Source organism: Delphinapterus leucas, chromosome 5, assembly GCF_059928025.1.
Source record: "Delphinapterus leucas isolate spDelLeu-1000000601 "Yukka" chromosome 5, BTC_Dleu_Yukka2, whole genome shotgun sequence".
NCBI lineage: Eukaryota > Metazoa > Chordata > Mammalia > Artiodactyla > Monodontidae > Delphinapterus > Delphinapterus leucas.
The window spans coordinates 76,177,424-76,191,719 of NC_143133.1; the positions used below are offsets into that span (position 1 = coordinate 76,177,424).

General features: G+C 38.0%; 1 protein-coding gene and 1 pseudogene across 4 annotated transcripts in view; one reads left to right on the plus strand and one right to left on the minus strand.

The window, feature by feature from the left end:
- The window catches only part of LOC111169240 (RE1-silencing transcription factor), a 199,769-nt gene that overhangs the window by 19,278 nt on the left and 166,195 nt on the right, over window positions 1–14,296 (plus strand). For 3 of the 4 annotated variants that reach the window (XM_089911979.1, XM_089911978.1, XM_089911980.1), the window contains exons 2-4: window positions 66–137; window positions 10,279–10,382; window positions 10,511–10,698. The gene's annotated coding sequence lies outside the window, so the exon portion shown is untranslated. The remainder of the gene's footprint in view (window positions 1–65; window positions 138–10,278; window positions 10,383–10,510; window positions 10,699–14,296) is intronic. The other variant, XM_089911981.1, reaches the window with a different exon arrangement.
- LOC111169266 (polyadenylate-binding protein 4-like pseudogene) lies at window positions 4,731–7,388 on the minus strand (annotated as a pseudogene).

A 14,296-nucleotide genomic window follows, 5' to 3' on the forward strand; every position in this document is an offset into this window, starting at 1 on the left:
TCATAGGAGCAAGATGTTAACTGGTTGCATTTTACTGAAAGTGAGAATATTTTTGTTTTTTGTAGGTATGCAGTATGAGGAGGAGGAGGATGAAATCTCCCATATTTGTGGCAAGAGGCATGCTAGATTGTAATCAGGTAACTTTTTAGACCAAACTGAATCAACTTGAAAAAGCACTATAACCTATACAGGGATTTCCTGCTAATTCTGTTTTTGAAAATTAAATGTTCTATATGAATATGCTACATGAGAGCTGGTTTCTCATTTTATTTATTTATTTAAATATTTAACTTTAACTTTTGAAGTATTTCCGACCTACACAAAAGTTACACAAAGGAATCATGTATGTACTTCACCCAGATTCCATAAATGTTAACCTTATATTACATTTTCTTTGTCTTTTCCTTTTTCTCTCTCTCTACATGTATTTTTTTTCTGAAACATTTGAGAGTAATTTGGTTACATAAGAACATTCTTTTACATACTCATAATAGAACTCATCAAAATCAGGAAATTAAATATGAATACAGTTATCTTATTTAATTTAGAAACCATATCCAAATTCTGCCAGTTGTCCAACTAATGTTGTTTATAACAAAATAAAAATTTTTTTGATCCTGGATCCAACATAAGAGCACATAGTGCAGTTAGTTTTCATGCCTTATTTTTTTGTCTCCCATAATCTACAACAGTTTCTCACTCTTTTTCTGTTTTTCCTTACCTTGACATTTTTGAAGAATACAGACCAGTTACTTTTTAGAATGCCCCTCAGTTTGGGTTTCCTCATAATTGGATTCAGATGATTACTTTTGGAAACAGTGAATTTTCTGCTCTTAGTGCATTATATCAGGAGGCACATGATGCCTATTAGGTGCTATTAATTTGATTCCTTTGTTTTCTCATTATTTTAAATGGATGAAGTTACAGTAGGTGGTAGTATTTCAACCCAAATTCCCATTCAATTCTGAGTATAATTAACTGTAGTAAAAGTCAGTAAGAAACCTTACATATAGGTAAGAAGAGTAACTTTTAACTAAATAAAGTAACATCCTGCTACAGGATGTAAAATGTAAAAACTCTCCTCTCTTACCAAACTGACAGTTGCTTTGTATCTAGTAACATTATGATGCCTCTTTGAGCCTTGCCATCTCCAAGAGGCACATCCTCTCGATTGACCCTTTCTCCTTTTTCAAAGAACACATGCTTCTGACATTCTACTAGTTGTATTTGGAGGATAAGTGAACCTGTCTTGAACATTGTTTTGTTAAAAATCTATTGAGTTTTTGGTGTGTAAATACATGTCTATTTTCCCTATTAAACATGACTATAAAAACTTCTTACTGAGATATTTTGTATTTTCTATGATGTTTGAGTATTAAACACCAAGAGACATTTTATTAGTAAATGCCTATATTCTGTAGGCTATGCCTATATTCTGTAATCTCTAGGGAGAAAGAATATTTTGATCTTGGCCAAAAGAGAATTGTTTTCAATGTATGTGACAGGTTGCTCAAGGATAAAATACTCTATTTGACCAGTCATTGCATTTAACATTTGTTACAAAATAAATTATTAGATGCTTATACTTGAATTGATTATAGGTGCTTTGGCTATTGTGAGATGACATTTTGTTTTTTCACTATTTAACATCAAGTGATCTGTCCCAAGCATTGTGAATGTGATATTACTTAATATCACCAATGCTTTCAATAAGATGATTTCTTGTACAATTATGATGGTAGATAGCATAAATATGAACTACTCATAGAGTTTAGGTGTTTAAAGAATAGCATTTGAATGAAGTACTACTGTTCTAATGATTTGGGGGAAACTAACTATGGTTCAGCTCCGTGGGGGACTGAAACTTGTTCATAGTTTTGTAAAGATTTTTCATTGTAAATTGTCCATAAAAACCATTGCTATTTATCTTACGGACAGTGCCTTCTAGGTGCGTCTTACATATCAATGGCTAACCCAGATCATTGTGAGAAATTTTTCTTTCCTGTCAGCTCACAGTCTCTACTGAAGGAAATGGCCCCCACCATTCTTGAGGCCATACCTTGTACAGGGATGATTGTGTACTGTGTTCTCTACCATAGGATCTGACTTCTAATATTGGTGGATTGAATCAGGGTGGGACTTTGACCCAAAGCCAGCCAATCTGTAGGCTGGCCAGTAACCTGTGTGGTGATCTGATGATGTCAAAATGGGAGGCTGATGATCAGTTGGGCTACACATGTTGTTTCAGAAAATTAATCTGAGGATGGGGGAGTTAGTTACTAAGGAAAGGAGGCTAGAAGCTAAGTCCAGCTATGCAGCTCTTCCTGTGTGGTGGTGAGGGGAGAGATTCCTCTTGCACTTATATCTACTTGTATCTTCATTGTATATCACCTTCCCCATCCCTGACATGAACAAGTGTCTATTCCTTATAAACAGTACATCTACTCTTTTAGATTCTTTGTTCTTCTTTAAGGCATCATTCTGTGATTTCTCTCTATCTACACTACTAATTCTGATCTCTCACTCTTGCTCCATTTGTTATCATCAGTCATTTGCTGAATATTTTCACTTCAGTGACTTATTCTCATCTTACCTTTAACATACTCAAAATAGAATAATTTTAACCTAAAGTTGAAATTCTTACCCATTCCATATTTCAGTCATTGATATCATCATCTTCACGGTCATTCAAATTAGAGGGTTTTTTTGTTTTTTGTGTTTTTTTTTACAAGAAACGCTGTTTAACTTTTGAGGTGATAAAAAAGTAAAATAACAATGAAATATTTTGTTTTTACATGTCATGTTGAATCAGACAACAACTTAAACAAAATCGTTTGTTCTTAGAGTATATGGAAATGAGCAATCCTCCATACTCATAGCAGAAATATTAAGTGGCACAAATCTCTGAAGAGCATTTGGGCAATTTAAATATTAAACATTAATTCCAATGAATCATACATTTTCTGAAGAAAATAATTATATACATCAGCTTTTAAGAATTTGCAAAGGGTGTTTATCTCCAAGTTGTTTATGATAGAGGAAAAAAAAGGGAGGAAACAATCTAGCAACCTATACGTTTATCAAGAGGAAATTGTTATATTATGGTACGAACATTAAAGGAAAGATAAAAGTCATTAAAATTATAGTGCAAATAATTATTTGTGGTCATGGAAGTTGACTATGGCGTATTGTCAAATTAAGAAAGCAGTTTCAAACAAGGTTTATAGCATGATTCCATTTTTGTTAAATCATGTGTATAAATATAGAGAAATTTGGGAGGAGATGCAAGAAATTTTAACAGATCTGTCTGCATAATAGGATTATGTGTTGCCATAATTTTTTCATTGTCCATAATTTTTTCATTGTCTAAAGAGATTTTAAATTTAGAAAATGTACAGTGAATATACATATAGTTCATACAAAAAAAACAAACAGATTTTCTCATTCTTTCATAGCTAAAGTATTGCCACGGAAATATTTTAATATTTCTTTTGTACTGGTAATATATGAAACAGAAGACTTGAATATATGGTTACAGGAAACAACAAAGCAGAGTAAAAAAAAAAACAACAACAACAAAACTATTTTCTAGACACCTTTGGTATGAGAGAATCAGAATTTTAAAAGTAATTACTTAAATGTAAATAAATAACTCTTGCATCTATTTCCGAAGTGGATTTCAAACAGCACACAGTAAAAGTCACTATAATAAAACCCTTTTTAAAAAGTATAGAGGAGCTGAGTAATATAGAGGAAAGGCAGAAGAGAATAAAAGATCTGGGAATGGGACTGAAATAAAAATCATGCTGGAAAGCAGCCTAAGTGATACAACTTCAATTTATCAGAAAATCAATTAGCGAACTTCTGATCAATCAAGGCTAAAAGTGAGCCTTCATAGGTTACATAGCTCTTAAGGTCTAATAACAGGAGACGTGGAGTTCATAAACTTTTACTGTTCTGAACCCTGAGACAATATCACTACATGTTACAACATATAACAGAGATTAGAAAACACAGTTGTTAAACAGAATGTCTGTGTTTTCTATATATGACTTTTGTAATGTTGGTACCTGGTTCAAAACTTAAAGCATAATTTTATGCTGTATATGTATGAAGAGAATTAAGAGTAGGCCAACTTTTTTTTTTTTTTTTTTTTTTTAGCAGTACGCGGGCCTCTCACTGTTGTGGCCCCTCCCATCGCGGAGCACAGGCTCCGGGATGTGCAGGCCCAGCGGCCATGGCTCACGGGCCCAGCCGCTCCGCGGCATGTGGGATCCTCCCGGACCGGGGCACGAACCCGTGTTCCCTGCATCGGCAGGCAGACTCTCAACCACTGCGCCACCAGGGAAGCCCCTAGGCCTACTTTTTGACCTGAAATGATACAGGCTTATAACTTAAGAAATGTGGAAGTTAAGGTTTTACTATTCAAGTCACAATTTTGATAACCAGCAAGCACCTGGATTATGTCAACCAATGGAAAGAACAGTAAAATATCCTATAAAGCAGGTTTGTAGGCAACATTAAAAAACTCCATCATTAATTTCAGCCATCAGAAAAACACCATTTCAGGATATAAATTGAAAGGAAATTCAACTATTTCCTAGTATTTTAAACATTAATTCAAAATGAAATTAGATATTGAGTTTGTAGTAGCAATTTTTAAACTTTGGTTTCTTTAAAAAAATAGATGAGAAATTAGAAGATTTCTGTTTGTAAAAATAAATTACTTTGCAATCCTTGGGTATAAGAACTACTTTGGGCATATTTTCATGGAAGAAATTAAAGCTAGCAATATTATTAAAATAAGAAAAAGTATGCAATAAATGCAAATAATTACCACACTTCAGTTGGTTCAAAATGCAGTTAAAATATATCTAATTATACTTATTGCTATTAGCACTACATCAAAATCAGAAAAATATACCATATTATAATTAGGTGGTGTGCCTCTATAAAAAGAACCGAGGTTCTAAGATTCACTTATTTTTCCTCCAAAGAAAAATAAATAGCTTTGTATACAAAACCTTCGATCCTAATGTTTACTAAACTAAGCACCCATCAGTTGGGATTTGAAATTTACTGAGGACGATTCAGGCAGAGACCACTAACATCCCCCAAGCTGCTACAAACACTGGCTGGTGCATTAAGTTTTCCTCTCCTACAGGCTCTGGGCCAGGGCGATGTTGAGCGGCTTGGAGCCCAAGATGCGGCCATTCATCTCAGTCATTGCTTTAGTGGCCTCCTCAGGAGAGGAGAAGCAGATCAAGCCAAACCCTTTGCTTCACCCTTCTTCCTGCATTGCCTTAACTCTGCTAATTGATCCAAATGAAGAAAATTCCCTCCGTAGCTTTTCATCATCAGTGGTCTCATCCAGGTTCTTAATATAGAGTTTTGCCCCCCGGCACTGCCGAAATCGTTCCTGTTTCAGCTGCTCAGACATTTGCTTTAACTCAGCCTGTCGCTCTGCTTTCTTTTGTGCCCGGCCTACAAAAAGCAGTTGTCCATTTATGTCCTTTCCATTCATTTCTTCAGCAGCCTTTTTGGCAGCCTCATGGCTATCAAAACTCACAAAGCCAAAAAGCCTTTGGATTTCCCACTGGAATCTGTCATCACCTTAACACTCAGTGTTTTCCCATATTTGCTGAAAACTTCCCTCAGTCTCTCATCATCCATGTCATCTCCGAAGTTTTTGATGTAAACATTGGTGAACTCACTGGCTTTGTTTTGGAGCTCGGCTTCCCGATCTTTGCGGCTTTTGAATCTGCCAACAAACAGCCTGCAGTCCTTAAGCAGTGCGCCATTCATCTCCTGGATGGCCCTGTCGGTGGCAATCTGGTTCTGAAAGTGCACGAACACATAGCACCTGGAGCCATGATCATCACTCATCATCTTGGAGGACAGGATCTTCCCAAAAGATGAAAAGTGTTCATAAAGGGTTTTGTTATCAGTGGATTTGTCCAGATTCTTGATGAACACGTTCCCAATTCCAGATTTCCTCAAGTAGGCGTCACGCTGAGACCACATGAGACGGATGGATTTGCCCTTTATAGGGTCAAAGTTCGTGGTGTCCAGGGCCTTCTGGGCATCTGCCAGCTGCAGAAAGTTCACATAGGCATAGCCCAGAGAGCGGCAGGTGACCAGGTCCCTGCAGATGCGGATAGACAGCACGGGCCTCACAGCGCTGAACTTCTTAAGCAGCAGGTCCTCGGTGACATCCGCGTGGAGGTCACCCACGTACAGGGAGGCCTGGCGGTACTTGGCAGCTACATGCATCTCCTGGCTCCTCACCACCACAAGCCGGTCCCTAAGGAGCTCCTGTTGTGACTTCTGCAGGAGGGTGGCCCGGGCTCATGCGTGGTGGCCTCAGAGTCAGCGCTCTGAGGCCCGGCGATGCGGTTCATTCATGTACAGCTCCCCAAGCTCGGGCAGCACCCTCAGTCAAAAGCCCCTCAGCAACCAGTCCGGCCAACCCTGGAAGCGGGCGACAGAACCTTGAAATCTCAAAGAAGGATTCCTAGGTCAAGCCGGTCCTTCCCGGCCACTTGGTGAGGAATCTTCAAGTGGCGGGCTGGCCCTCCATCTCAGCGTTCTCCGCAGCCATTCTCCGGTGGCTGGTTTCTGACTAAAAATAGGCCTCGCTCAGGCCGGTTTAAAGTTACAGCCGCCGGGGAAAAGAATTCCACAAGTGGCATCTGAGGCGGCGGCGGCCCGGGACGCGGCGCGCGGGCGGCGGGTGCGGGGGCCCCGGAGCCTCGAACCGACCGGGACCGGGTCGTGCAGGCGCCGCCGGCCGCATGCGCCCTGACCAACCCCGGCTGCTCTCCTCCCTGTAGACCCCGCCTAGAGTTCTTATTTTATCTTTTTTAAATCCTTTTTAAAAATTATATAAGTTTCAGGAATACAGCATTATAGTTCAACATCTGTATATACAACAGAGTGATCACCACCGTAGTCTAGTTACCATCCATCATCGTACAGTTGATCCCATTCACCCATTTCAACTACCCCTCAACTCCCTTCCCCTCTGGTAACCATTAATCTGTCCTATATCTGTGAGTTTGTTTTTCTTTTCTTTTGTTTGTTTGTTGGTTTGGTTTTGGGTTTTTTTTTTAGATTCCACATATGAGTGAAATCATATGGTATTTGTCCTCCATCTGACTTAGCATAATTATCTAAAGGTCCATTCATGTTGTCATACTTATTTTTATCTTTGTGCATTTTGTTTAGTTTTTATCTTCAGACACATTTTTCAAGAAATGTTTCAAACATATTGGATGAAATTGATATGTAAAGGACATTTGTAAATTAGGGCTTTCTTATAGTTCTTAAGTTCTGTTTGAATTATTTTACCAGTATGTCTCTTTCCCCCAAATTTAACTAAGCTCTACAGAGAAAGCGTTCTTAGATTTATTCCTTTTTTGGATACCACATAGTATTTTTTGTAATGATTTGTATAGAGTGGTTGGTATTTAATGATTAGTATTTACTGAATTTAATAATAATGGAAATGGGGAAATATGCTAGAAAGCATCACTGAGTTGTAACTGATTATGAACTCAGCTGTTTTTCCAGTTCCCATTTTGACAAGAAAGCCTTGGTCAGACAACAGCTGGATGCTTTTGATGAGTTTATTCAGATGTCTATTCGAAGAATTGTGGAAGATGCTCCACCTATAGACCTATAAGCGGAAACAGCATGCTAGTAGAGAAGTTGAAGAACCAGTAAAATGGTTATTCTAATAAAGTAACATAAATAAGAGGATTGATTTGAAATTTCAGTCCTTAACTCACCTGGCCTAACAGTTAAAAAAAAAAAAAAAGAAGAGGGTCTGTAGGTGTTTTTAGTAGTGTTCTTCTAGTATCATCAATCAGCTCCTGATTTATTCTTACTAATGGAGAGATGCATTTTTGCAAGTAATGTAAAACCCTAATCCGTATTCAGATAGTAAGTATTTAATAGCCAGTAAGACAGAACTCAGAGATATGATAGACTACTAAGAGAAGCAAGCCAGAAATAGTTATATTGCTTCAGAAAAACCTCACTTTTTTCTTTTACAGTGTAAGGAATCATAAAAGAAAAAGTATGTGAAGGACTTTTTCCCTTGATTATTTGTTGCATGAAATAACATTATCATAACAATAGAAGATATAATAAAGGAAAACCATCAATCATATTAGCTGTTTTAATTTTTCTAAGTTCATTGTAGTCTTTGTTTTCACATGCATGTTTTTTTAGCATTGTTAAAATCATAGCAAGGCTATAATTTTATTTAACTTATTTTTTATATAACTTTATTTATTTTTGGCTGCATTGGGTCTTTTTTGCTGCGCGGGGGCTTTCTCTAGTTGCAGTCAGCAGGGGCTACTCTTCGTTACGGTGCACGGGCTTCTCATTCAGATGGCTTCTCTTGTTGCAGAGCACAGGCTCTAGGCATGCGGGCTTCTGTAGTTGTGGCACGTGGGCTCAGTAGTTGTGGCTCACAGGCTCTAGAGCACAGGCTCAGTAGTTGTGGCTCATGGGCTTCGTTGCTCCACAGCATGTGGGATCTTCCCGGACCAGGGATCAAACCCATGTCCCCTGCATTGGCAGGCAGATTCTTAACCACTGCACCAACAGGGAAGTCCCAAGGCTATAATTTTAGAATCTAGTTTTACATGAATAATAATGACTGACCCTAGTTTTTGAGTAGAGAGGCAGCATGATGGGCCTTGAGGGACAGGGAAAACTGAAAAACAAGGGGAAGTAGGGAGAGCCCCAGAAATAGAATTAGACAGAAGGAGAGAATATTACTTCCGGCCAGTTCAGTCCCTCTTTTCTGTAGCTTATCTTGTAAGGGCTGATGTATTATTCTCATTCTGGCTGGAGATGCTGCACAGAATTCTGCTGTTAAGAACAAAAATAATTGGCACTTCTGGCACTGTGTTGGAAAATGGGCATAAAATGCCTTTTTTATACTTAGAGCATTTTCTCTTCATGGTCTTTGCAAAACAAGAGAGACAACAATATTATAATGTAGCATTTTCAAAGTGCCAGTGTCGTAAGTACTTATGGAGGAAGAGATCTCTCAAGCTGGTATATCAGAGCCTACAGGAAGAGATGGGAGGGACTTTAACTCTGAAGGGCAGGGTAGGACTTGTCTTAGTAGAGAAAAGATACTTAATCATTTCAGCAAATAAATACTTGGTATATCAATATTTGGCTTGGGGATAGATTTTAGGGTCTATAACAGTATATGATTTTTGGTTTGATTTGTTTTTGATAGGTATTAGTAGAAGATAAGATGAAACCAGATTGTCACAGCCTTTGGATGTCAAGGGGAATTGTGGAAAGATTGTCAAAGAATGTGCATGAAGCATTATTTTAGAAAGGTTACTTTGGAGATCATGTTTACTTGGCGTGGAGAGGCTGGAGTCAGATTAAAATCTTGGTATAGCTTGGGTTTCAGATAATAATGTCCTATACTAGGGTGATAGTAGAAATGAGTAGTTGGATGGCTGGCTTCCACTTGACTCATTATCACCACCAGTTCTCTATGCTTTTTTCCTACTCCAGTTTGGGAAGCTTGGGTGTCAACAATTTACCTTTAATGGTCTGCTTACTCTCATCTTCTCCTCCTCTGAGAATTGATCTAGAGAGAAATACACTATCCATTTATAATTGGAAAGTTTTCGTGGGTCTTGTTTTATTGGGCAGCAAATAGATATGTTACTGAAAACTTTTTTTTTCTGCTAAGGGCTGAGCTATAGTCAGCCAGGGCTAGAAGTATTCAGTCCTTTATGTAGAGTAGTAATTAGGATTTTCTGTATATTTAATTGAAGAGTTAGGTTTAGTTTTTCTATGTTCTATTGATGAGATTAGAGTGTACTTCTAATTGTCCAAATTTATCTTTTCTTTTTTTTCTGGTAACTGTACTTCTGACCTGAATGAAGGAGACGGCACATGAAACGGCTGTGTAGATCATTAGTGCAAATCCATTTTAATTGTTTCATATAAATTCAGAGCGTATGATACGTGTATAGTCTTACTTACTTGCGATATATTAACTCTTGATAAATGTTGCTTTTTGTCTTACACCTTAAGAAAGTGATGAAGCATAAAACTTTATGTCTGTGGAATATGGCTGTTGACTTTGGAGAGTACCCATATTAAAGTGGATTGATTTAGTCGGTTTATAGAGTTTCTTCTACTCAAAATGTTAATGGTGGTTTAAATGGAATCATTGAAAGTTTTATGGAAAAAAATTATTCACCCTCTTCATGTTTTTTGGTTTCATTTTAGCCAAGATATTTGCTGAAGTTTGAACAGCTTTACCTCTCCAAGCCCATAAGAGATGATGCTGCTTCACCAGTGTTGCCACGTGAAGCCAGATTAAGAAATCTCACGTAAGAAATCCAGCAGCTGATATTGAAATACAGTTTAGAAAATGCAGTTTTAACCAGTTGAGGGTTTTAACAATTACCTTACTATTAACTTGTGATCTGCTTTTATTTTCTGCTCCACTTTATAACAGAAACAGTCATTAAAGAAGGTGAAGAACAACTTCAGATGCAGCATCAGAAAACCTTTATTGGTAAAGTTCCAGTTATGTTGCATTCAATTTACTGTCTACTAAATGGCTTAGCAGATCATGATCTTTGTGAGTTACATGGATGCCTCTTGGATCCTGATGGCTACTTCGTTATTAATGGATCAGAAAAGGTATAGTAGCGTTATTTTTATAAATTTATTTTATTTGATTATTATTTTTGGCTGTGTTGGGTCTTCGTTGCTGTGCACAGGCTTTCTCTAGTTGCGGCGAGCGGGGGCTACTCTTCGTTGCGGTGCGCGGGCTTCTCGTTGCAGTGGCTTCTCTTGTTGCGGAGCACAGGCTCTGAAGTGCGCGGGCTTCAGTAGATGTGGCGTGTGGGCTCATTAGTTGTGGCTCGTGGGCTCTAGAGCGCAGGGTCAGTAGTTGTGGCGCACAGGCTTAGTTGCTCCGCGGCATGTGGTATCTTCCCGGGCCAGGGCTCGATCCCATGTCCCCTGCATTGGCAGGTGGATTCTTAACCACTGCACCACCAGGAAAGCGCTAGTAGCATTATTTTTTTTAAATTACACAATTATCATTAAGATTTAAATTATGAAAGTTGAAATTAAAAAGTAAGCTTTTCTATAGAATAATCTGAAAGTGGTAGTTGAATTATTTAGGGGGGTGACAGCTGAATTTATATAAACCAAAGTTTTATTTAGCTGTATATAATACGCACTAGAAATTTGGTCAGTTGTTCAAACTTGTATGTTTCTATGGAGCATTTTTGCAAAATGGAGTTTGTAAAGTTCAAGAATTGATGTTTCAGTGAGCCTGTATGATGAGATTAAATTAAGATGCAGATTTCACGCTTCTTTCTACTTCAAGGACCTTGTGGGTTTTATGGCTGTAACTTTTATTGTCCATATAGGTTCTGATTGGTCAAGAGAAAATGGCAACAAACACAACCTTTGTGTTTGCCAAAAAGGATTCTAAGTATGCCTACACAGGAGAGTGTAGATCATGTCTGGAGAATTCTTTTGACCCACTACCTGGGTTAGCATGCTGGCAAGAGGAGGACAGGTATGGACTATTACATGATATTGTTTGGGTTTATTCCTGTTGGTCTAGTTTTGTAAGTTACCAGACTACATATTTAGTCAAAAAGTTTTTCTGGAGCATATTATCAGTGTTATATGCTAGGTATTTTATTATATACTTACTACTGTGTAATAAATCACTCCAGTAGCAACATTTATCATCTTACAGTTTCTGGATGTGGCTTAGTTGGGTCCTTTAGCTAAGTATCTCTCACAAGCCTTCAGTCAAGTTATTTGTCTGGGCTGCAGTCATCATCTTAAGGCTCGTTTGCATGGTTGTTGGCAGGAATCAGTTCCTTGCCGCTTGGCTCCCCTCCATACAGCAACTGATAACATGGCAGCTCACTTTGGCAGAGAGCGTAATTCAGAAAATTTGTAGAGCATAAGGGCAGGATGGTAGTCACCTTTTTTTTGTTTTTCTTTTTTTTGGCTGCGCCTCGAGACTTGCAGGGTCTTAGTTCCCCAACCAAGGATTGAACCCAGGCCCTGGCAGTGAAAGCGCCGAGTCCTAACCACTGGATTGCCAGGGAATTCTTAGAAATCACCATCTTTTTATACCTTAATCTTGGAAGCAACATCCTATCATTTTTGCCAAGTTCTATTTATTAGATGCAAGTCAGCACATCCAGTCCATACTCAAGGGAGGGGATTATACAAGGCAGTAATAGTAGGCAGGGATCATCGAGCACTATCTTAGTAGCTGCCTACCCTAGGCATGTTGCTTATAATAATGTAATATAATAACAGCTAGCATTTCTTGAATATTTGCTATGTGCCAATTATGTTACTCAGTTTGCTTGATTTAATCTTTACAACTGTATTGGAAATTTGTTGTAATCAACTCTTATTTAATTTCATGTACATTTTTTATTGTTTTGAATAAGGCACATGTGCACATTAAAATAGTTCAAAAAATTACAAAAAAGGGTACACTATAAAAAGTAGTCTTCCTTTGATCCCCAGATTTCTTCCCCAGCGGTAGTTGTTTGTTTATTTATGGCTGTGTTGGGTCTTCGTTGCTGTGCGCAGGGTTTCTCTAGTTGCGGTGAACCAGGGCTACTCTTGGTTGCAATGCGTGGGCTTCTCATTGCTGTGACTTCTTTTGTTGCAGAGCACAGGCTTCTAGGTGCGCAGGCTTCAGTAGTTGTGGCTCGTGGGCTTTAGACCACAGGCTCAGTAGCTGTGGCTCATGGGCTTAGTTGCTTCGCAGCATGTGGGATCTTCCCAGACCAGGGCTCGAACCCGTGTCCCCTGCATTGGCAGGCAGATTCTTAACCACTGCGCCACCAAGGAAGTCCTGTGGTAGCTGTTTTTGATAATTTCTCATGAATCCATCCAGAAATAGTCTTAACACAAAATTATAAATGGGAGCATAACATATGCACTGTTTGAAGGTTGCTGGTATCCTTTAAAAATATATTTAGATCAGCAATTGATCATTGTTTTTGAGCTGTGATATTCCATGTGTAGATGTAGCATAATTTTTTTAACCATTTCTTTTTTGATGGACATTTAGGTTTCCAGTCTTGTGCTCTTACAAACAGTTCTGCAGAGTCTAGTATCACTTTTATAAGTTTTATAAAGAAGGAGTCTTGAACATCAGAGATGTTTAAGTGCCTGAAGTTAAAATCCCGTGTAGAATAGGTGTTTTAAAGAATTAAAATGGTTTTTACTTGTGAATGGGGGTAGAACGGGGCCCAAGCACAAGAGTTTGGAAAAGATCCCCAGGTGACTGTGATGTGCATTTTTTTTTGATAAGCATTGGCCTGGATTATGGAGGGCAAAAGTAAGAACCCAGTACGTTAGAGAGATTATCATGGCAGCTATGGGCAAACTGAATTAATTAGTGGCAGAGAAAGGAAAATCATCCAGATATAGTGATAAATTTGATATAATATGAGAATGAATCAATTAAGATTGTATGGTTCTTACTCTGAGGTCCTAGATAAAATAGAGAACTCCCAAGAATTGGTTTTTAGAGAGAACCTAGTGAGTTCATTTTTAGACAAAAGATTTTGGGTGGTGCATGATGTAGGCATTCTGCTTTAATGTTTTGCTTATTCAGAAAATTTTTTTTGATGAAACAAATAATAGACTGAATGGAATAATTGGTATCTAAGTTGAAAGAATGAAATAGCAATCAGAGACATGAGGGTTGACGGTACAGGAAAAAGATCAAGATGAAGATTTGCATATCCTTTATGTGAAGTTGTTACTGAACATCCGTGAGATGGGATAAGGTTTCCAAGGAAGGAGGCCTGAAGTAGGAGGAGGAAGACAACAGAAACTTTTATTAGATGGACCATGATAATGTAGGGTTATGAGGCCAAGAGAAGATAGAATTTGATGTTGAAGGAAAGAAATTTGATTAAAACTGAGAAACCAGGTGTTGTGTAATGCAGTGTAAGCTAGTAACTTTTATTTCATTTCTGTCTGTGTTGCAGTTAAAGGGGGAAAAATTGGAAAAGAGAAGCTTATATGAGAGAGGCTGTTTGTTAATTTTGAAACATTGTTCGTATGTGGAGATACCTCACAGACCAACTAAGAGTTAATATTTGTTTTTCATTTTGTGCTTAGCTTTTCCCACATTTGTCTATCCATATTCTCTCTTATTTTGCCCTCATTTCTTTCTTTCTTCCAAAGTTTTAAATTTTTTTGGTTGGGGGAAAGGACTTGGGGGTCTGTGTTT